This window comes from Lytechinus variegatus, chromosome 14, assembly GCF_018143015.1.
Source record: "Lytechinus variegatus isolate NC3 chromosome 14, Lvar_3.0, whole genome shotgun sequence".
Taxonomy (NCBI): domain Eukaryota; kingdom Metazoa; phylum Echinodermata; class Echinoidea; order Temnopleuroida; family Toxopneustidae; genus Lytechinus; species Lytechinus variegatus.
Genome location: NC_054753.1, coordinates 19000207 through 19025555, shown reverse-complemented (window position 1 = coordinate 19025555; position 25349 = coordinate 19000207). Strand labels below are relative to the sequence as shown.

The 25349-nt window shown below is 36.9% G+C and overlaps 2 long non-coding RNA genes across 2 annotated transcripts; both read left to right on the top strand.

Annotated features, from left to right (window-relative positions):
• Positions 1-3696: 3696 nt before the first annotated feature.
• On the top strand, positions 3697-7486 carry LOC121428142. Its single transcript, XR_005971738.1, has 3 exons — positions 3697-3736; positions 6937-7056; positions 7465-7486. It is a non-coding gene; the product is annotated as an uncharacterized LOC121428142 (long non-coding RNA).
• A 5306-nt stretch (positions 7487-12792) lies between these two features.
• LOC121427586 lies at positions 12793-20453 on the top strand. The gene is made up of 5 exons (XR_005971701.1): positions 12793-12891; positions 15489-15850; positions 16759-16919; positions 17300-17376; positions 18673-20453. It is a non-coding gene; the product is annotated as an uncharacterized LOC121427586 (long non-coding RNA).
• The last annotated feature ends 4896 nt before the right edge of the window (positions 20454-25349 follow it).

Here is a 25349-nt window from a genome sequence, read left to right as displayed (position 1 = left end):
ACCCTTTTTTCATTATTTTCGTGTTTTTGACACCCTTATCACGTTACGTACGTAACGTGCCCTATGCTGAAAAAGACATCTTTTTTACGTGTTTTTTTGGTCGCGCATGGTATCCACTCGCCAACGTAAGTGGCCCTCCCCCCCCCCCCCCGGGTGTCATGTTTGAGTTCTGCAACTCAAACTGCAAGTTTGAGTGACAATGAATTTCTTAATGTGCCATCATGTGTAAAAGTGATATCTTTAGAAAGCATGATTATTCTTCTTTACAATCATGTGTCATTTGTATAGTGTTATCATGAAATACAGACACCCTTTATAAAACATTTTCATTTTGTTTTATCATCCCCGCAAATTCGACCCTAAACACGTAATCTTCCTAGCGAAATAGATACCCTTTTTTCATTATTTTTGTGTTTTTGACACCCTTATCACGTTACGTACGTAACGTGCCCTATCGTGAAAAAGACATCCTTTTTACGTGTTTTTTGGTCGCGCATGGTATCCACTCGTCAATGTAAGTGGCCCCCCGGGCTCTAAACACGGAGTTTTGGGGCCAAAAGGACATCCCTTTTAAAACATTCTAATTTTGTTTTATCATCCCCGCAAATTCGACCCTAAACACGTAATTTTCCTAGCGAAACCCTTATAAAAATCGCCAATGGTATTTGAATGGTGCCGAATGGTAGTTGAATGGTGATCTGAATGGTAAATGGTACGCGAATGGTATTTAAGTGGTGTTTCAATGGTAAGTTCTTAATGGTAATTGGTAGTTTATTTAATGGTAAATGGTATACCATATACCCAATGGTGTCTCAGCGGTATGTGACTAATGATATGATTGGTATGATGAATGGTATACCATCACCCAATGGTGTCTCAGTGGTATTCAATGGTGTCTCAGTGGTATGTGCTTGTAATGGTATGATTGGTATGATGAATAGTATACCATACATCCAATGGTGTCTCAGTGGTATACAATGGTGTCTCAGTGGTATTCAATGGTGTCTCAGTAGTATGTGCCTGTAATGGTATGATTGGTATGATCAATGGTATACCATACACCAATGGTGTCTCAGTGGTATACAACGGTGTCTCAGTGGTATTCAATAGTGTCTCAGTAGTATATGCCTCTAATGGTATGACTGGTATAATGAATGATATACCATTCACCAATGGTGTCTCAGTGGTATACAATGGTGTCTCAGTGGTATACAATGGTGTCTCAGTGGTATTCAATGGTGTCTCAGTAGTATGTGCCTCTATAACGGTATGATTGGTATGATGAATTGTATACCATACACCCAATGGTGTCTCAGTGGTATACAATGGTGTCTCAGTGGTATTCAATGGTGTCTCAGTAGTATGTGCCTGTAATGATATGATTGGTATGATAAATGGTTTACCATACACCCAATGGTGTCCCAGTGGTATACAATGGTGTCTCAGTGGTATTCAATGGTGTCTCAGTAGTACTAGTATGTGTCTCTATAATGATATGACTGGTATGATGAATCGTATACCATATACCAAATGGTGTCTCAGTGGTATTCAATGGTGTCTCAGTAGTATGTGCCTCTATAACATGTATAATGGTATGATTAGTATGGTGAATGGTATACCATACACCAATGGTGTCTCAGTGGTATACAATGGTGTCTCAGTGGTATTCAATAGTGTCTCAGTAGTATATGCCTCTAATGGTATGACTGGTATCATGAATGGTATACCATACACCAATGGTATCTCAGTGGTATCCAATGGTGTCTCAGTAGTATGTGTCTCTATAATGGTATGACTGGTATGATGAATGGTATACCAGTGGTGTCTCAGTGGTGTCAAATGGTGTCTGAGTAGTATGTGCCTCTAATGGTATGACTGCATGGTATACCATATACCCAATTGTGTCTCAGTGGTATACAACGGTGTCTCAGTGGTATTCAGTGGTGTCTCAGTAGTATGTGCCTCTATAATGGTATGATTGGAATCAATGGTATACCATATACCCAATATGGTGTCTTAGTAGTATGTGCCTAGTGGTATATATAATCATGTTGGATAATTGTAAAGCCATAGTGGCTTAGTGGTGTTTGCCTAATGAATGCCATTTGTATTAATGGTGAATGGTATGCCCAATTGCATTACCCATTAACATAATTCCGAAGATTTAAAGAAAATATATCAAAGATTAAAAGGTATTTAGAGTTAATTAAATATTTGAGCTGTGACTTTTATGTGAGCAGCTTTCCCAAATCAAGTGTAATCGCTCATGATTGTAAACATGGTCTCTTGCATTCTTTTAAATTGTCTTTTTCCTTATTAAGTAAAAGGTCTATATGTGTTTAAATATTATTGATCCAGTGGTTATAATACAATATTATAAATTTGTTATATTTTACAATTGTACATATTACCTTCTAAATTTAAATCTGATGCAATGGGTGCAAAAATAAAATCAATCGGTCAATGAAATCTTTTTTGATAATAAGGGTTTTGATTTTTAATTAATAAGTTTTATTCTATTTTTATAATCATTTTGCTTGTTTATGGCCGCTTTTTATAAAAAGAACTATATAATGAGTGTTCCAAGAAGATATTTGCAATCAATCCCAAAATTCGATCAGATGCAAATTTACAGGTGATGATAAACATTAAGTTTATCTAGAACATAACAATTTGGATTTTTTATGGATCAGTTGCAAGTTTGCAATGAAAAGTATGACTCTCATGATTTTGGAGTCTGAAATTGATTTGCATTCGATTGCTTCGATTGCAAGTTTCTTGCAATGCCCCATATTTTGCTCAAAATGAATTCACTGTTGGTGGTCTTAATCCCCCAACCTCTATCAAATTCCCATCCGCAAACCCTGATTTGGTCTGTCTGCATGCGTCAAAAGCCCCCTCTGAACCCATTTTGTACGCTATTATAGCTGCTTCCAATCATTAATTATTTCTCTCTTTTTTATTACAAATGATATTTTCAAAATTCTAATACTATTTTTTTAGGCCCTAATTATTCTTTCCCACTTGTGGACAGCGTTTATAAGGAGGAGAGATATTCTATAGGCCGGTCATTACTTGATTGAAATGATTTATCCACATGGTCTTGCTCCCTCACCCCTATCAAAATTCCCTGCCGCCATACAGGGTATAGTACAATGTAACAGAAAAGAAATCTACTGAATGAAATCTCAATTTCAATCATTACAAAAGCAAATTAAAAGGGAAGAGGAGTGAGTAAAAAAATATATATTAAGGGGAGAAAACAAGAAAAGAAAAAAGGCAATGAAGAAAAGAAAGATTAACAGAAAAGAAAAAAAGACAACGAAAATAAAAAAGAAAATGAGAGAACAGGAAAAAAAAGTGAAGGGATCGAAAACTTTTTTCATAGATTCCAAGATCCAATAGGAAAACAGTGGCACTCACGCCATCATGGTTTCCAACCCAGAACCAATCGAGAGGAAAAAGAAGACACCCCTGATTTGGTTTTAATTCACCCCCTCCCCCCCCCCCCCTATGCGTTGGCAAGCAGGGCCGCTTGGCTGCTTGCTAGCTAGCTCTATCGCACGCACGTACGCGCGCGCGTCTAACCGCCAATTGCAATATTTGAAAAAGAAAACTCCATCTACCGGGACCGCCGTTTTGCTGTTGATAAGTCCGTCGATAATTCATCAAAAACTAAAGGAACACGGGTCAGATTCGGACAGCGACTTCAAAGTCATTTGTAGAAGGCTAAACAGTAAGTTCTATAACGATTTTCTTTGATTTATTTCTCAAATTGTCTCAAAATGTTAGATGTCGGTGTACTGCCACGACCACTGCACTGCACTGCCACCGCCATTGCCTCGTTGGCGCTGGCCGCTGCTCTACTGGCCGGGACGTGGCTATGACGATAGGGAGTGCTTATGCTTTGTGTTGGCTGAGTTCAGCTCGGCGAGCATTGAATAGATTAGTAATTCGCTCGTATTGTCTGATGTTTATTGTCAATGTTTTACAAAAACCATCTCCGAATACGTTGAATTCATGAATGAATGATTTGTTAATGCTAATGTCAAGACTGTCAAAGCGTTAATTGTGAAACACTGCACAACGTTAATTCACTGAAATTGAAAACTTGCCGACAAATATTGTTTTGGAATTAGGCCTGTAATTTGTTATTGTTGATAGATGTTGGTAAATGAGATAAAATGGAGGTGAAACATGGTAGGGGCCCTAAAGTTTGGAAAATGATAAAGACTACGCAGCCCCTATAAAGTTACACTGTACAAACCACTCATGGCACATATGGTGAAATGTGCACTTTGTGTGTGGAACTGTGACTGGACAGAGTGACAAACGATTCCTATTCAATTTTTCTACAGAGGCTGCAATAATTATGCAGATAAAAGTGACGCTAATGCAGTTTTGCACCGGCCGATTACCAGCATACCTCATCACCAAAATTTGTTCCCAAATGTCATGACAGGTCTCTCAGTCACATTTTGATGTTAATATCACCGCTTTTCAAAATATCGGGAACGGCTGTATCTAGTCTTCGATCTCGACGCGTTGATCTAATCCGTAGAAATCACTTCGCGGATTGCTTGGATTCGCTGTAATGTTTATTGGGACTGAAGTTAGCAAACAAATCATGCTAACATGTGGCGAACAGACAGCCAGCATGCCGCATGCGAATCTTTTGGTCGCATAACTTCGGTCCATATCAACATGACGGCAAATCCAATCGATCCGCAATATTTTGAAAAGTGGTGGGCATATTGTGTATTGACCTCAAAATGTGTGTAGACAAATAAGACAATTTCTGGTGGGGAGTTTTGCTCGAAGTTGGCTGGTGTGAAACTTGTGAAGCATTAATGCGGGAGGGTATTATTAGATCATTTCATTGGGCTAGGCATATCAATTTTTAAAGTAAATTTTATCCTTTTTTTGGCGCTAATGCAGTTTCGCACCGGCCGATTACCAGCACACCTAATCACCAATACTTGTTACCAAATGTCATGACAAGTCTCTCAGTCACATTTCGATGTCAATACATCCACCACTTTTCAAAATATTGTGATCGGGAATGGCTGTATTTCGTCTTCGATCTCAACGTCGTTGATCGGCATCGCTTCGTGGATCGCTTGGATTCACCGTGCACCGTAATGTTGATATGAACTGAAGTTAGCAACCAAATCATGTGAACATAGATTCGCATGCGGCATGCTGGCAGTTTGTTCGCCACATTCTCGCATGATTTGGTTGCTAACTTCAGTTCATATCAACAGGTGAATCCAAGCGATCTGCGAAGCGATGTCTATGCCGTGTCGCTTCGCGGATCGCTTGGATTCACCGTGCACTGTAATGTTGATATGAACGGAAGTTAGCAACCAAATCATGCGAACATAGATTCGCATGCGGCATGCTGGCAGTTTGTCCGCCACATTCTCGCATGATTTGGTTGCTAACTTCAGTTCATATCAACATTACGGTGCACGGTGAATCAAAGCGATCTGCGAAGCAATGTCTACGACGTTGAGATCGAAGCCGAAATAAAGCCATTCCCGATCACGATATTTTGAAAAGTGTTGGGCAATCCTGTATTTTAGGGGTCTAAATTATTTTAGGTTGCTAACTTCAGGCAACACTTCCTGCCAACAGCTCCACGACCGCTTCAGCAGTGCGCGTGCGTACGTACTTGCCTGGTATGGCGGGCCGTTAATGCCATTATTATACGACTACTAGTATACAGCTACACGCCTTGATTCTATGTAGTAGATGTAAAGTTGTATTTACCAATGGGGTATCATGCGATATATAGGGGCCGGCCGGCGCGGGGGGGGGGGGGTGGTATAGATCTAGAAATAGAATAACGGTATACCGACCCGGGGGGGGGGGTATTGGATTAACGGCCCGCCATACCCGGCACGTACGTACGCACTACTGAACTACCGTTAACAGTGGTAGTGGAGCTGTAGTCATGGTAGTGTTGCCTGAAGTTAGCAACCTAAAATAATAATATATTGACATCGAAATGTGACTGAGAGACTTGTCATGACATTCGGGAACAAATATTGGTGATGAGGTATGCTGGTAACCGGCCGGTGCAAAACTGAATTAGCGCCCTTTTTTTAAGTGTGTCCTGTGATCACATTTATCTGTTTTTATTTATTTACTGATCAAAACTTGCATAAAACAATGTCTGGAATTCATCCACTGGCATATGTTTGTCCATGAACGGATCCATGATTTCTCAAAGGGGTTAGTGGGGCAGATTTTCCCAAGGAAATTTTAAAATTTTAAATAACAAGCAGACCAAAAAAGAGATCCTCACTCTTGTATGAGACAATATTTTCAATATAAATATTTGCTGTAACTTTCGAAGGGGGGGAACACTTGTGTAAGAAAGCAACATTTTTATCTTGCTCTCAAGGTGGGGGCACAGGGGTCCATTGCAGAAAGAGTTGCGTTTAAACGCAGGTCAAAAAATCGCAAGTCCCAAATGCGCGCTGTTGATTGGTTGAAAATCAAGTTGCGTATGATATTTAGAGATGCGATTTATTGCAACTCTAAATATACAACGGACCCCAGGTCAAATGTGCCCACTTGGATCCGCTTCTGCGATTGTCAATACCAGGGAAATGGAATTTATGTCATCGATTACCCTCCTTTTGAAAATTGCTGCTCTGGAAATTTGATTTCAGATGACATAGCTATTACTAGTATAAAGCATGCACAGTTATAATACAGCCTTGTCTGAACTAAGCTGAACAATATCACATTTCCTTATTGTTTTCCTGAATTCTGGGCTGGTAATCAGAGATCCATGAAAAATATCTCTAAAATTAAAGTTCTAAGATCATTCTTTTTCTATTACTATATTAGTATTCTATTTTGTCTGTATCTGCACATACATGCAGATTTTACAACACTTAAATTGATTTTATTTCATTTTCAAAGTTTGGACGACGGATACACTGGATGATAAGGTAGATGGTCCAGCCTTATATGGGAATCACACGACGGGTGTTGAACACAGAAAACGTGCCGTGTACAAGAAAAAGATGGAGTTTATGAAAGGTATGTGTGTAAGAATTTTCTTCAGTAGGAAAAATTGCAAAGCTTCATGACATAAAACAGATTGTATTCCTGCAGTGGCATAGCTGAAAAAAAAAATCAGTATGTTGGCTGAGGGGGAGGGGTGGACACTTTGTCCTCAGGTATTCATTTGTTGTGGTATTTGTCATCAACCCTTCCCATCTATGGTTAAACATAAATTTTTTTATCATATTTTACAAAATGTTTTGTTGATATTTGTTAATTGGTACCATTCAATTGAATGGTAGTGTATACTTCAAATTTCTCGATATTTAAAAAAATATATGAACTTCTAAAGAAAGCTTACACACACGACAAGCATTGATGTTTTTAACCCTTAGCTAATATACTGTCCTTTGCATTGTTTTCATCCAATATTTCTTATTACAGCTTCAAGGAATTAATCCTGCCGGGTACCCATTCACTTCACCTGGGTGTAGTGCAGCACACTGTGGATAAATTTCAGGCTGAAGGAAAACACACCATGGCTAGGACTCAAATTCATGACCCTCTGTTTGTAAGGTGAGAGTCAGAACCACTAGACCACGACGTACCCAAGCTGATGTCATATCCCCACTTGTTCTTTTGTATTTTATTACAAGAAGTCTTGCTTATTTACACTTTGTCCTCCGAGAACTATAAAAAATGGAGTGAAAATTTATTTCAAAGACATGTCCACCCTAACAAAAAGTTGATTTGATTAAAAAGAGAAAAATCAAACATAAAAATCGGATGAAAAATAAGAAAGGTATGACATTTTTAAGTTTCACTCAATTTCACTTAATAGTTATATGCACATCCTGGTCGGTATGCAAATGAGGGAACTGATGACATCACTCATTCACTTTTCTTTTGTTTTTTTGAATATGAAATATAATTTTCTCCCCATTGACCTATGCAATAAAGTTTTATTTCTCACTGAACATGTGGAGTTACCATTGCTTAACATTATTTGGTTCAGTCCAGTTGGTCCTTATTGTCAAATCTGTAAAAATTGAAATATTGTAGAATTCAAACAATGAAAAACAAATAAAAAAGTGAGGGACATCATCGATTCTCTCATATGCATGTGGGTAAATTGTGCATATAACTATTTTGTGAAATATAAGCGAAATTTCAAAATGTCATAACTTTCTTATTTTGCATCCGATTTTGATGAAATATTTTGCATGATGCTTGCCTGATTTTTCTCTGTTGATTCAAAACAACCTTTTCTGTGGTGGACTTGACCTTTAATGTGAAGATATGCATTGCTGGAAATAATGATATGACACTTGGGACATATCATACACACATGTATGAAAATATGAAATAATTATGATTTCATTTCATACAATAAGCCTAGCAAAATTTTCCTGACGATCATGTGTACATTAGGTTAAGTTTTTTACCAAAATATTGTTAAAATTTCAAATTCAATAACTTTGTTATTATTAGATGTTAACGAAATTTTCAGCATGATGCTTTTCTGATTCATTCTCTCCCTACCACAATCTCCCCTTTTCTATGCTTTCTTTATATGGTCCCTTCATTCTCCTTATAACTATTTTATGTGTAAAATGTAACCGGTCGTCCAACCCATTTGATTGAAGGGCTAGAGGTACTCGAGACTGAAAGTTATGTGATATAATTCAAAGTGTACATCAGACAAACAAAAAGCACTGAAAATTTCATCAAAATTTGTTGAGGATTAACGAAGTTATGACGAATTAAAGTTGTTATTTTTTGTAAAACTGTTCTCTTCAAGTCCTCATGAATATACAAAATCACAATTTATATATTTTTTGTAGTGTATGAATTCAAATTTTGTCCAAGCTAGGTTGTAAAAAATTAGAAATTGACTACTGATTCTGTGTAAGACAATAGTCATATTATTTCTCACACATAGTTGAGTTATTCATCTGATTCAGCACAGCAAAAATAGAAAAGAAATAAGTGGGTATCTTGTATATATTATTTTCTATATATTTTGCAAAAAGAGGTCTCTATTTTTTCTGTTTTTTAGTGTTCCAAATTGAATATTTTTCTTTCTATGTGTGATATATTATTTATTTCTTAATGTATCTTTATTGTATTTATGATAAACTTTTGGCGTGTTTCTACAGTAAATCATTAAAAACAGATTATCTTTTCCGGACTCGAATATTATCGCTCTTAAACCAACCTGTTTTTACAGACCAAATAATCTGATTAACTTGCATTTCGCTTCGCAAATACGGCAGAAATCGGAAAATTCAACCTATAACATCAACATTGCATTTCGGTATGTCTCGTTAGGAAAATTTTCAAAATTCATGGTAGATCTCACTCGTTGTAGCAGGTATACGTGTTTCGCGATCAGCTGGCGAGATTAAACAGGCCAGAATATATGTATACTGTGAGATCGCACTTCTGGGTTCAAGCACTTAAGCCAGACATGCATGCTATTTTGCCCCATGTTTTACAGAAAAGTTAAACGGATTAACATGGCAAAAACCACCTGTCAAAGATGGTTATGAGAAACCGTATTTTGCGCAATGCAATTTATCAATTAACCGCATCGCGTCTGTTTCTACAGGAAACTTATCCAGGATTCTGGATACTTAGGCGGGTAATACTTTTTAACAATTCTTTGTAGAAACACGCCATTGATATATCTTTTTAGGTGAAAAGAAAAAAAAGAGAACAATTTGGGGGTACTATTTTGCCCCCTTTTGGGGATATTTCATTTCTTCTAGGTGTGGTACCCTTTATTCATTTGGCCATGTGAAGGCTATCGCACATTTTGAGTTTAATCTTCGAAATTTGGTGTTCATTAGTTTGTTGTCCAAATTCTGTCTTATATGTAAATTTGTTTATAGGAAGATTAACATAATATCTGTGTAGAGTGCAATCATTGATCTCTTGTAGTGTCGCGTAGTCACATGTATTCATAATATGGTGCTTTTATGCCATACCTGTCAATACTCTTTTGTACTTGAACTTATTAGTAAAAAATGTTTATTAATGTTGTTGAAAGCAATTACACACAACAGATTTAACATCAAGTATCAGGTTTGTATGCAGAACAGTGGTTTTGCCAAGTACTCAATCCATGTAAAAAGCAATAAGAGAGAACAGGTTTATTCTTGGAAATGCTAGTCTTCATTTGTTGTGTTTTTCAATCAAACTCGATCTGTCTTGATACATGTTTATTTTTTCATAACAAGATTGACAGAGATGTCAACGAGTAGCTAAGTCATATATATTAATAACTTATGTGCTTTAATTATAAAGTCTATACTTGTGAATACTCTGTGCCATTTATGCTGTACTTAAACTTCTTATAGTAAAAACATTTTAATGACGTTCTTGAAATAACTGCTTTCATTTTTTTTCTTGTGCATACTTATTCCATTATTAAGCCTACCATTAACCCCAGAGATATGCTGTTCACCATTGGTCTACCATTCACTGTACTTTATTGGCTTACTATACATTGCACATCTTTGTTCTACTGTCTACCATTGGTCTACCATTGAATGTACACTTGTGGTCTATAGTGTATGACCAATGGTGTTATTTGAATGGTTGACTAATAGTATAGAGTGTATGGTATGACAGTATTGTATGGTAAATGGTAGGTCAATGGTGTACAGTGTATGGTAAGCCAATGGTGTATGGTGTATGGTAAGCCTACGGTGAATAGTAGTTCAATGGTGTATGGTAGGCCAATGGTGTACTGTAAATGGTAGGTCAATGGTATACGGTGAATGGTCAATCAATGGTGAACGGTGTACGGCGAATGGTAGTTGAATGGTACACGAATGGTGTACAGTGAATGGTACGCGAATGGTGTACGATGAATGGTACGCGGATGGTGAATGGTACATGAATGGTGTATGGTGTATGGTCAATGGTAGGCGAATGGTGTAAGGCAATTGGTAGGCCAATGGTGTCCAGTGAATGGTGGCTGAATGGTAAATGGTAGGCCAGTGAATGGTGGCTGAATGGTGAATGGTGGTCAATGGTAAACCTGTCTATAGTGGCCATATGGTAGATCAATGGTGAATGGTGTTTGATCAATGGTATATGAATGGTAAATGGTGCTCATGAATATGGTAATAGTAACGTCCCAATTATTTAAATTAGTTTGAATGGTATACCATTGAGGCTTGAATGGTATACCATTGGTGAATGGTGGGTGCTGTGCGAATGGTATTCCAATGGTATATCAATGGTGTATGATGAATGGTAGTCAATGGTATACCATTCAATTTTTTTTATAAGGGGATGACTAGATACCCTTTTTTTTATAATTTTCGTGTTTTTGACACCCTTATCACGTTACGTACGTAACGTGCCCTATGCTGAAAAAGACATCTTTTTTACGTGTTTTTTTGGTCGCGCATGGTATCCACTCGCCAACGTAAGTGGCCCTCCCCCCCCCCGGGTGTCATGTTTGAGTTCTGCAACTCAAACTGCAAGTTTGAGTGACAATGAATTTCTTAATGTGCCATCATCATGTGTAAAAGTGATATCTTTAGAAAGCATGATTATTCTTCTTTACAATCATGTGTCATTTGTATAGTGTTATCATGAAATACAGACATGATAATACGCAGCAATATTAGAAATGAAAAAATGTTGCAAAATGCGTCGTTTCCAATAGCGAATTTCCAATTGTTTCGAGGATGCAGTGCATTCACTGTCATCTGCATGGTGGAAATTCTATAGAAATGGAGATTCTTGTTAGAAATCAATGCATTTTGCAACATTTCACTTTTGACTTTTCTCAATGTTCAGGGTCATTGCATATTCCATGATTACATAATCACAGCAAATGGCATGTCACTGTAAAGAGGAATAATTCAGCTTTCCAATGATACCAGTTTCATCTTTTATACTTCTGTAACCAAAAAGATATCATCCCCAAAACTGAGTTGCAAAACTTTTTTTGAGGGGATTTATATTAGGTGCACTGGGTTGACGGATGAGGATGTTGCATCCGGCCCACTTTCCCTTATTACATAAAATCATAAATGTTTCATTTTTTCATATAGTGTGGAAATGAAAATAATAAATAAATAAATAATGCACTTAATCAGTTGTCAATCCAATTAGTTCTTCGTAGAAAAAGTGGGGATATGATATTATCAGCCCACTTATTATGACTGAAAAATTAAATATTGTATAGAAAACATAGTGAGTGAGGGACATCATCGACCAGTAGCGTACCGTGCATGGGTCACGGCTTCGGGGGGGGGGGGGGGGCCAGCAAAAATTTTGAGTCGTCTATATAGTGAGCGCGAAAAGTGCGCTCAGTTGCTGCATGCTGACCTAATAGAGAGACATTTTAAGGACAGTGTCATTAAACGGATATGTATGGCACTTTTACATAATTCAGACCAAAAGCCGGAATTATAAGCAATTTTTTGTAATCATGCTATGTACCTGTTTCGCTAAACAAACAATGCATGCGAGCCCGAAATTAAATTAAATTTTTGTATATATTGACCACAACACCCACAGATAAAAGTGAGTCATGTGACTCATTTATGTATAATATTTGTGAGTCAGGCGAAACTTGACTCACTAACAAAATTAAATGAGTCTTAGTTGACTCATCTGTAATTAACAAGTGAGTCAATAACGAAATGACTCACTTGCAGAATGCTCCGACTGACTCACATAGTTGTAAAAAATGAGTCAAGATCGGCGATTGACTCATTTACAAAAAAAAAAATGAGTCAAGAATAAAGCCGTGCGCGCATGCGCTACTTGCACGCTATGACGTCAACCATCGCGCGAACATTCCCGTTTGACGTCGCCATTGCTGAATTGGATCAAGAGAATACTGTGAGTAAAATCGTTTTAATCCTGCAGTTTTGAGAATAATTTTGTTCATTTCACCTGTAGGCCGCTGAGAAATTAATTTGCTGAAGAGAATGAGAGGAAATTTGGTGGACAAGAATAATTGATTCTCAATTTAGGTGATGATTTGTGGAACTTTGAGAGGATTACGTGCGGGATTTCGTGCACCAGACGGATGCGTGTATGTGTGTGTGCTATATGGCTGTACTTGTAGGGCTGTAGTGTAGCTCCGCTGCGCGTCTGTTTAATTGAGTGTAGATATGTATTGTTGTGTGTTCGGACAGGTTGTGTGTCCGGACTTTAGCAAGTCAAAGAAATTTACAGGCGAAGTTTCATCAATTTTTAGTACAAAATGTAGGAAATATTATAGAGAATTACAAAATAGAAGATGATTACAACTATTGAATTCATATTTTTAGGGTAAGCTAATCAAAAGACAAAAAAGAAGGCTTCAAAAATATAAAATGTCCGGACACCTGACCCTACATCCTACGAAACAGATTACCACATCTACAGTTAGGCCTATAATCTGGATCTGGATGTGTACGATGCAGGGCCCTCCTGGGCATGAACGCATCGGATGAGCCTGAGATCGGGTGAGCTTGAGGGAGGGCGAAGGGATGATTAGAAGGTCTTTTCGATGGCATTGAATGAGTTTGTCGATGGCGAGTTTATTCAATGTAAATCAGGTGGTTCCATATGATTGATGATGGTACCGGTACTGAGAAGAACAAGTTCCTGTATTTTTCAATTCTTGCTCTTATTGGATGATAGGTCTGGCACTTACTATTATTTGTCACTTGCCTATCGATATAATCTGAGTTCAAAATGACTCTCACATATCGATCCCTATGTTTTTTTTGTCAGGTAGATCAAATCTAGACCACTCATTCTATGAACAAGGTTATGATATAACCTTGTTCTCTGTTAGTGTTACTGCCCCCTGTGTGGTGAAATAAGGTTGGCAATGTTTGGCCTATTTTCTCCTTTTCTTTGGGACTAATGTTTAATTTTTTGACAATGTTAGGTTCCATTACAGCTATTTATCACATAGGGGAAGGCGGGGTAAGTTGTGACAGTTTTTGCTTTTTGCATGTTAGAATTGATATAATTAATAATCTTGTCGTAATAAGTACCTTGCCTTGAAATTTAATTCTTCTGAAATATTTTCCACCTATATATAACTTTTTATCCCCACACTGAAATTCATCATGACCTTTGAAAAAAATGATGTCAAATGGCTCAACTTGCCCCATATATGGGGTAAGTTTGAGCCACCTTCGGGGTAAGTTGAGCCACAAATACTATGTACAAAATGTATGAGGGGAGAACTAGCATGTCAATTTTTTGTTTAAAGTCGTTTCACTTGCTAATTCTCCATAAATACTAACATCCTTTAAAAGGAAAAGAGTAGTCATGTAAATTTGCTCCTTTCAGCCAGCATTTCAATCGATTTTTATGGTTTGTTTGTTTTTTAAGATACATTACCATAAGAATTACCATGGCTCGACTTGCCCCATGCTGTTTGGCTCAACTTACCCCAGTCCGAACTTAGTGCGATAATTTTGTATCCACACATTTATTATGCATCCATCATATAAACGACTATGACAAGAATGAAGATCCATACCTGGACTAATAATGTTGCTATCATGTATTTATTATATTTAAAGACGTGTGTGTTTATAAAGCACTTATCTATTTCACACTCTTTTTTACTTTTTTGGCTGAAATTCATATTTTTCCCTCTAAAAATCTACTTTTTGTTTCAAAGTTGAAAACAATGTGGTGGGTTTAGGGGTTATGCTATGGGTCATCAATATATGACACCACCACAATGTCTGACTCATTCATTATTGGCCTGCGGCTGGTGGCTCAACTTGCCCCTATGCTCAACTTACCCCGCCTTCCCCTACATGTAACTTGTCTCTTAATTAAATTTGATTCTTTAAATTAATTTTTCTTAATTAAAAATAGAGATTGAAAAACTACAATTGTCTTGCCTTTATTTTTCCACTAATAGAGGGCGTACACAAAAATATGCCCAAAATTTAAGTTTTCAAGTGCTCTGGTGAATACGAAAATTACCCCCAAGCTACTAATGAAAAATTAATTGCAACTGTACAGAAATTAGTATTATGGTCACAAAAGTGATATTTTAATGATTTTTTTAAATTGTGTGCTGTGTACAGCATTGGCATTCCATATAGTCCTAGATTCCCCACAGGCAGGCATAATGAACCCTTGGGTGAGTCTAGACTACATGCATTTCCTTCTCACAGAAAAATGTAGAGGTGTACTGTAGGACCTATTCCTGGTCTACTGAGGTGTTTTTAATTTGATAAGTGCCCCTTTCCCAACAATAATTAAGATGAATATTTTTATTAGATAATGTTGAGATGTGAGCCCCCATCTTGAATGGATGTGGTGTTTGTTTTTATTAACTTGGAAATGCAGTCACTATCTGAAGCATATGTCACATTTATCCCATCAAAATAACATTAAGAATATTTCCAATTCATTTTTTTTCTTTTTTGCACATTTTATTTGTTTTTTATAATTTTATTATTATTTTTTTACAGGGCTACTGGAAGAAGTCACTACGCAACAGATTCAGGAATTGCAGGAAATGTCATGAACGTGATAATCCATTAGGACAAATGGAAGCAAAGAAAGGGGACTACACCCAAACCAGACAAAGCTGCAGGCAAACACATGTATGGCATAAAGAAAGTACCTTCCTGCATCCCCAGAAAGTGAGGATGAAGAAACGATCAATGCTCACATCAAGATGCTTCAGAATGAATCCAGAAAAACAAGACAGGACAGCTTGATGATAGACAATCTACTAACTTATGCCCATAGGCGCAAGGGTATCATCAACAGCAACTGGACTGAATCCTACTTGAAGGATATGTACCCTTACCTTTTCCATGAAGATGAGGTAAGTTCAAATCAGCGTTAATACAGATCAAGAAACTTCAAGAATCTATCATTAGATTAACGTGTAACAAGGGTCTATTCTTGCAATAAGCAAGTCCATGCTTAACCCTAAACAGGCCGGGGGGGTTGAATGAACCCCCCCCCCCCCGGCCACAGAACAGCCAAAAAAAACCCGGCCTAGTTAGGGTTAACTAGAATTGGAGCTATAAGTTTTATACAAATGGGTATGTTCACATTTCTAGGATCATGCAATCACATTCTGTATTTTGACCTAGTTTATTAGTATCCATCTTTGAAATAATCAATAAATTGTGTGAAAACATAATATTTAGAAAGTTTGAAATTTTAATCTTTATCTGATCTCAATCATATCATGTCTGTTGATCGAGAAGAATCTAAAGGTCCTACCATTTCACACTCAATGCAGTAAGTAGCGTGTACAGGCTTAAAATTATGATAGTTAAAGGAGATCAAAATTTGCAAAGTACTAAAATTTACAAGAGCAAAATATTTACTCTTCGTTCTTAATTAATAGAATTTTTGTTCTTGCTGACAAGTAAGGGACAATTTCACTGAGCATCTCATATGCAAAAACTTATCTTTGTGAATGGGTTAAGTGATAGGCCCATTTCAAGAACTGTATGTAATTGTTCACCAATAAATTTCCATATGAATTCAATACATTGATTATTGTATATATAGAATGAAAGTGATTCCAACTCGTGGAGACAAAGAAAGACTGGAGTCAGTTGGGTCATTTTATCAAGAGTGTAGAGATTTGCACATAGTCTTCAAAATTATTCTTGATTGAGCCATTTTTTACACACCTATTCTTTTTTTTTCACGCAGAGAAACATAAGACTGCCCTGTTTAAATTCCCTCTTTATTCTTTTCATTTGATGTTGAAAGAGTTTGAGAGACTGTCAGAGGACCCAACTAAGCAGAAGTTGGAAGCAGGACATTTGAATATGCTGATCCATTACTAGAGATATGCAACACTCCCAAGCAAGGTTTGGAGCTCAAACACCTGATCTTGGCTGCAGCAGCAGAAAATGAAGACACCAGGAAAAGTATGTTATTGAGATGTTTGATAAGGAGTGGGTTTGCAATAATTTTATTCTTGGGAGGAAAACTTTGAAAATGGTTAAAGAGTTACTTTACTTGCCCCCCCCCCCCCCCCCCGAGTTTTACCAGCCCCAAATCCATATACCCCATTTTAATTTCAAGAGAGAGAAAGACAATAATTACATGGCTCCAAAGTGTACTCTTCTATTTATACCTGATGTGCAATTCAAATGGTTAAAGAAGGATGACCCAGGCCAGTTGGTCAAAATGTATATTGTATACTGTATATTTTTAATATTTCTGAATGGACAACCACAAAAATACTGATATTCTGGAGTTCGATTTACATTGCTTGAGTTTAGTCTTCATTTTTTTTTCTTTGCAGTGATCAAATCATGTGGAGCACTTCTGTTGATTCCTACTAGTTTTGGAGAGAAGGCATTGCTTTGTCAGCATAGCCAGGTAAGTTTGATGCTTAAAATTCATTTAAGGTTTATACAAATATCAGCAGAATTTTGAGTGAGTGAGTGAAGCTGTCGCAGGCAACTGACAGGCCATATGAGACCTGGCACCACAAAACTCTTAAAAAGTCAGAAGAAATAGATATTGGATTTAATCTCTCTTTTAACACAGGAAATTCTAATAAGTTTTGAAATGATGTATTACTCACTATCACAGTGAGATCCTAACCTTCGAAAGATTAAGAAAAGAACATTGCCTACCATAGAATTCTACTTATGAGAATAAGGGATTAGATTTTGCCCATTTGATTAAGTATTTTGATTGCTAACTTTTGTTTAGCATCAATGTAAAGAAGATTACACATCAGTATAATTTTCGTGATAATTGATTTATTGAATCTCAAATTATCTCCAGAGTTGATTCATAAATTGAGAACATCCTCCTGAAGCCTATAAACCAATATCACACCAGGGTTTAATTCATAGGGGTTTAAAGTGAAGAGTAGGTCCTATATCTTAATTTTCACCCCCCCCCCAAAAATAAAAAATATTAATTCATTGCTAATATTATTCTAATTGAAAGTTGCAATAATAGTACTTCAGATTTAAAAGGCACTTAGAAATTTTTGAAGTGGCTTAAGAAAAGTATAGGTGAATTCGACTTCACCTCACTGTAACTTGTGGCGGCCATAACTGGGGGGCTTCCAAAAAACAACAAAAGCACTTTCAATGGAGTATGTCATGAGCCAGGTGTGTTGCCATGTCAGTGTTTTTGTTGGGGTGGACTTGTCCTTTAATGAACTTTGACCATCAAAGTCAGCACTGCTGCTATATTGAAATGAGTAATGCAGGCGAGACTGCCAGAGGCGTTCCACTTGTATATAAATGATTTGATGGCTATACAAACTGTTCAACTTGATGTTTTGGTGTTTCCAAGAAAGTAGTACATTTCTCAACTCTGAGTCCAATTATTCATTTCCATCCATGTAATTTGATAGAGCTTGGATGATAATTCATAGTGAACACTTACTCAACCATGGCTAAGAAATTCTTTATTACAGTTACAATTTTGTAAGTCTTGCGGTTCTTTAGGCTACAATTTGTAAAGTATCAAAGTAAATACTATGGTGTTTCATTTAATATCATACTAGTACATCTTGGACTACAGTACAGTTAGCAGTATATGTATTAGCATAACCTTGAAATTATCATTTTCACTAGGATCAACCAATTTGCCTTGTGTACATTACCAGAAATAAACTAATCAGCATTTCTCACTTATGTTTCCCTTTTTTAGGATAAAAAACGGACCAATCGCCAAAATCATCTACAAAAGTAAGCCCGACAGTGCAGGTCTGACTCTGAGCAGTGATCATGAAAAATTCACGGAAATTCTGCAATCATCCTATATTACAGCAGAGAATGAAGTCATTTATGAGAAAACCACCTACCTCATGTCAGCAGTCTCTCTGCTTATGTCGGCCCATTATGTATTCAACTGATCATACACCCCCAAGATGGGTAACACCCTCACATTCATTCAGAAGATTCTGATGAACATAGATTCCACATCTCAACCCTCATCCAAGGTCGTAAGAAGCCTGTATGACTTAAATGCTGTCCGAAATGCTGATGCCAGTAGTTCTTCAGTTTAATAGAAATTAATTACTTGGGTGATGCTACTGCAACACAGCTGATCACACTTTCTCTACGTGCAATCACCTTAGGTGTTGTATCTGTCTTTTATGTGCAAAATAGATTGAAATAGATACGACAGGTTGACCGTGAATTTAGACATCAAGTATGTGCATTATTTCGCTTTGCTTCAGTACAATTTCAGTGGCCCTTGAATTGGAAATCTTTTCATATCCCAAGAATTACATATAAATGCTTAATGAAATTTTTGTCACAGATAAAATAGGATTTTGCACACACAAAAAAGAAAAGATATTTGGACCCAAAATTTTTACAGATCAGATGGTCAACAATTTTTTTTTGGGGGGGGGGAATTGAAGACTAAGCTATTCATATTCTACTTTTTGATTTTTGTACACATTTTGTTACTGTACATGTAAATAAGTTTAACACCACAAATTTGAAGAATTACAACATTTTAAAGGTTCTCTATGGAATTTTAGTTAGTTTGTAAGTTTCAAGCAACTTAGTATTTAATTCCAAGAATTATACAAAGGCACTTTTCAAGATTATGGCTTCCAACATCAGTACATGATGGAAACAATTCTCAATGTTTACATTTATTGAGATGGTAAGCACATGCAACTGATTTGAAACTAATTTTATAAATTTGACAAAGCACTGCCATTAATTTTAAGCCAATCTGCACACTTCCAAGCATGTCAAAGGTATTGCTTAATAGCCCAATCACCACAATTATCATTGCCTTTAAAAAAAATTGCACAAATATATTTAAATAGAAAAGGTCAGTATCTGCTTGAAGATACAGCTGCTATAGGAGGCAGATTTTGCGGAAAATACCAGGGCTTCACAGTGAGAGAATGGGGGATTCTGCGAAGTGCTTTAAGAATTAATTGAGAATCCAAATTGCACATTTTGAAATTGTCTTTTGTACTATTAGTAGTAAAATATTTTTGTGGGTTTTCCTACAGCAAAAATTGACATTTGGGGAATTCCCGTGTCATGCATGGGGATTCTTAAATTTAAATTGTGTTTGTACGTATGCTTAAGTTTGAAAAATTGACGTTTTGTGACAGCTTTATCTTTGTTTAGTCGGTTAAACCATGTTGCCAATCAGTTATAAAATCTATCACTCTCTCTTGATAGTTTTATTTTTTATTTGATGAGAGGTAGCAGTGCACTTATTTACATGTTTGGTGACTGGATTCTATGCTTGAGAATAGATTTTATTATAGAAAGAAATGCACAGCAACCATAATTATTTTTCAAGTAAACTCTTAAACATTTATCCCATGAAACACATTTCTGTCTGTTGTGGTTACATCACGGATGCATAATGGTCACTTTTGTTTTGGTAATATTGATGGTGACTCCGGAGATTTATTGTTGAGAGGAAATAAATCAGATGGCATGTACAATGCATTTATACATTCTAGTTCTTTTGCTTTAACTGATTGTGATGTGTCTGTTAAGTTAGCATTAGGCTATTGATCTGTTGGTTGTAGGTCCATCATAATCGGCACATCTAAAGCATGCAATGAGACTTCCTGATCCATTCAATTTTGCTGATGATCATGTTTACTTGGAAAATGTTATTAATCATTTTTGGGAAAGCCCCTATGATGACAACAGACCATTTATTTTATTTGGCATCATTTTACACCCTTTTCTTTTGGTTTAATTATCACATATGTATTTGACTCATTTTCAGTTAAGTCGCCTTGACTCACTTCTTCATACATGAAGTGAGTCAAGAGGCTTGATCTACGAACAGAAGTAATGACTCGTTTAAGTAAAACCATCTGAGTCATGTGACTCACCTAGGCAAAAAGTGAGTCACCCTGACTCATCATTGATGAGTCACTGGTTTGTCCGTATAACGACACACTAGAAGGATCACATGAGTCACCGTGACTCATTCCAAACGAGTCTGAGTCTTACTGACTCACTTCAAACGAGTCAATGTGACTCATTTAAAGTGAGTCTTGCGATTATATGAGTCACCACGACTCATTAAAAATGAGTCTGCGTCTTAATGACTCACTTTAAATGAGTCAGGTGACTCATTTGAAGTGAGTCTTTAGATTATGTGAGTCACCATGACTCATTACAAATGAGTCTGCAAGGCAAAGATGAGTCACTATGATGCATTAAAAATGAGTCTTCTATGATCAGACTCATCTTTAATGAGTCATGGTGACTCACATATTCGTAAAAGTGTTTCGCTATACGGACAAACTGGTGACTCGCCAAAGTGAGTCAAGGTGACTCACTTTTTTTTGTGGGTGAAACAGACATTTTAAGGACTATATTTTAGGAATTTATTAAGAGTTTACATATCTCACCATAGTCATCTAAAGCGAATGCGGCCAAGCGCATGCTGATTTCGTTAGAATTACACTAGACACTTTTTGTATGTAGTCATGATTACCACCCGCATCTCACTAGTCAAATATTGCGAGCGCGAGCTGAAAAATTAGGAAATTCACACCTGAAGAAGGGCAATCATAAGGCTTGTTTGTCGGACACGTAGACCATGCGTATTTCACTAACCAAAATTGATGCGAGGGGAAGCTGAATTTTTTTATATTCAGATCATGATTTTATATGAAATCATGAAGAGCCGATTATTATCTAATGCGAACCGAATGCGAACGTAAGCACGGACGGAAAATGTTTTATATCAAGACCTTTATGTCACAAACAATAATTCGAAGTGCAACTATTTGGGGTATCTTTGACTTGAAACCGGGAGGTTTTAGTACAACAGGATTATATCTCGTTAAACAGACAACATGACAATGCGAGTATCCGCAGGAACAATGAAGACATAGGCCCTGAGCAAGTAATGTTATATTTTTTAAAAAATTTTATGTAACTAACATTACATAATTATTATAATATAATATAACATAATTGACAATAATTTCTTCCTTCCCACTGTAAGAGTTGAATTTTGCCTTATTTAATCTTATTGTTTATTTCACACTTTGCTTTCCATACTTTCCTTTACTTCCTATTTTCACACACCTGTTTCTCTCATTCCTTAGTTTCTTCATCACATCATTCCATTGCCATTCCAACTCCATGCATCTTCACATGTTTCTTTTTTCATTTTCTCACTTACATTTAGAACATTCTTCTTCATTCATATCATCCCATCTCCATCCCATCTCATCCTCATTGGTTCACCTTTCATCCTCGGTTCTTCCACTTTTCCGGGTTCTTCCATTTTCTGTTTCTCTATTGGTTGAATTTATCATGTGACATTATTTTTGAATATATTTGAATGTATTGCTGACCAATAAATCAGAGCATCACTGGACTTCATTTAGTCGACATCTTTATTTTGAGTTTAGTTCAGCTTCACTATATTTTAGGTTCTTCTTATTTGGTGCTTCTGGCTGTTTGATATGATTTGAGTTTGCTTGTTTTACGACTGCTTTTGTGAGGTGTATCTGTGAACATTCGTACACTCTACACCACTATGTTTCTTTCCCTTTCTCATCTCCCTCTTTTTTTTCGGGGGGGGGGGGGGGGCAGGGTGACCAGACGTCCCGTATTTCCCGGAATTGTCCCGTATTTTGCTTCTTTGTCCCGGCGTCCCGACAAACCCTTCCCGGGACGCCTATTTGTCCCGTATTTCAGAATATTGAACAAACTGTATTTAAAAGTGAGAATTTTCATCAAGATGATGAAGCAGAGGTAACAATAAAATCGATAAATAGGGAGGGAGATGAGGGAGGGGATGAGGGAGGGGATGAAGGATGAAGGAGGTGGATGAGGGAGATGAGGGAGGGGATGAGGGAGGGGGATGAAGGATGAACGAGGTGGATGAGGGAGATGGATGAGGGAGGGGATGAGGGAGGGGGATGAGGGAGGGGGATGAAGGATGAAGGAGGTGGATGAGGGAAATGGATGAGGGAGGGGATGAGGGAGGGGGATGAGGGAGGGGGATGAAGGATGAAGGAGGTGGATGAGGAAGATGGACGAAGGAGATGAGGGAGGTGGATGAGGGAGGTGATTTTTTTTGCTAACCCAATACATCGCAAATTAACGAACTGGCCACCTGTCATTGTGTGACAGGCTACTATAGATAGGCATGTAGGATCGGAGCAGATTCTCTCCACCAAACATGCCAAAATAATCCCCAAATCGGCAGGAAATTTGTATAATTATATTATGGGTTCTCAGATTATGATTTGGAGACACTGGCGTAAATCCGTGTTGATGGGTGTGCGGGGGGATGACTGAAATTTTTTGGCATTTCTTTTTTTGCAATCATGTAATTAGATATGCAAGGAATTGTCATTGATATATCCAGAGTGGCGTACCGTGGGTCACGGCATTGTGGTGACACCAGCATAATTTTTTAATCACTGAGTTAGCACGCGAAGCGCGCTCAGTTGCCAGTTATACTGACCTAATAGAGACATTTTAAGGACAATGTCATTAAACGGATATGTATCTCACTGATCAAATAATGCGAGTGCGAAGCGCGAGCTGAACTTTTTTCATATTCACACCTTAAAAGGGACATTATAATCAAATTCGTGTAATCATAATCGGTACCTGTCTTGCTAAACAATGCGAGTGCGGCGCGAAGCGCGAGCTCAAATTTTCGTATATTTTGACCCCAAACAGCGAGATTTAAGGAATGTATTTTAGGAATCCATTAAGAGTATGCATATCTCACCATAGTCATCTAATGCGAGAGCCAAGTGCTTGCTGATTTTATTAGAATTACATCTGAACACATGAAACACTTTTTGTAGTCATTGCAATCATGATTATCATACGCATCTCAATATCGCGCGAGCTGAAAATTAAGATAATTCAGATCTTAACTTTCTTTGTAGGAATTAACTAGGACCATACGTATTTCATTAACCAAATGATGCGAGCGCAAAGCGCGAGCTGAAAATTTTTGATATTCAGATCAGAAGAAGGGACATTTGAAGGACCGATTTTAGGAATTCATGAAGAGCAGACATATCTCACCAATCCACTAATGCGAACGTAATCATGGACAGGACATGTTTCATATATAAAAGAAGACCTGAACATGGGACAATCACCGTTTGAGTCATGTAAAAGAAGCACATGTCACTACATAAAACAATGATAACTCAAGTGCTAGGAAATATATTTTGTTTATATTGACTTGAAACGGGATGTTTTAGTACAACAGGATTATCTCATTAAACAGACAATGCGAGCACCAGGAACAATGTAGACGTAGGCCCGGGCAAATTATGTTTCATAGTTTTTTTTCATAAAGTTATGATAAAAATGTTTCTTATGTAATGTAACATAACATAATCATAATATAAAATAACATGATAATGAACAATATTTTCTTCTTTCCCACTACGTTTCCCTTCTCCCTCTTTTCTCCTTTTCCCCGTTTTTATTTGGTCAGCCGATGGGGAGGGGGTATGTGCCCCATGTCAACCCATATTTACGCCACTGTATGTCCATACGGCAAATACGCCTTCAATATTATCTTTTTTACCCCATGATGGTGTAATGGTTTTATTAGAGATTACATTCAATTTTTATGGCATTCCATCTTAATCCCTTCCCAAAGACCCTAACATTGATGAATTGGAAGAAACGAGGGTTTCTCTTCAATGTTATAATAATGACATAAATATTTCGTTTGGAAATAGTGAACTGGCTCTTTATATGCATTTTATGATTCAATAATATTGTTTTATTTGTTAAGAGGTATTTTAGGAAGAATTTTCACCAATAAACCAATTATCTCTTGTGATTTTTTTTTCATTTCTTTCGTAAAAAGTGGCCACCCCCCTCCTCGAAAAGTGGGGGATATATCCCCCACCCCCGGGATTTACGCCAGTGTTTGGAGATGTAATCGGAGGAACAAGTTATTGAGTTTTCATAACTAGATCTAATTGTTTCAGCTTTCGTTTGAGTCTTGTTGTGTATGATGCCGCGATGTTTCATCTATTTTTCAGTAAAAAAATCACTTTTAAATTTTCTTAATTTCTAAACCATTTTTTAAAAATATATTTGAAAAATACGAAATATCATGATGATTTTTGTTAGATGATTACATTTTTATTGTTTGTTTGAAGTTTGAACTTTTTTTCCTTTTTCTTTCTTTTCTATCCTTCTTTCTTCATCCTTCTATCCTTCCCGCTTGCCCGTTTTTGTTCCATCTATCTTTATTTCCTATTTGTCTTTCCTGATCCTTTTTCTCTCTGTTCCTTTTTCTTCCTTTCCTCCTTTTTTTACCCTTCTTCTTATAAAATTTCCCTTTTTTATTTCCTTCATTCTTTCTTTCTTTAAACT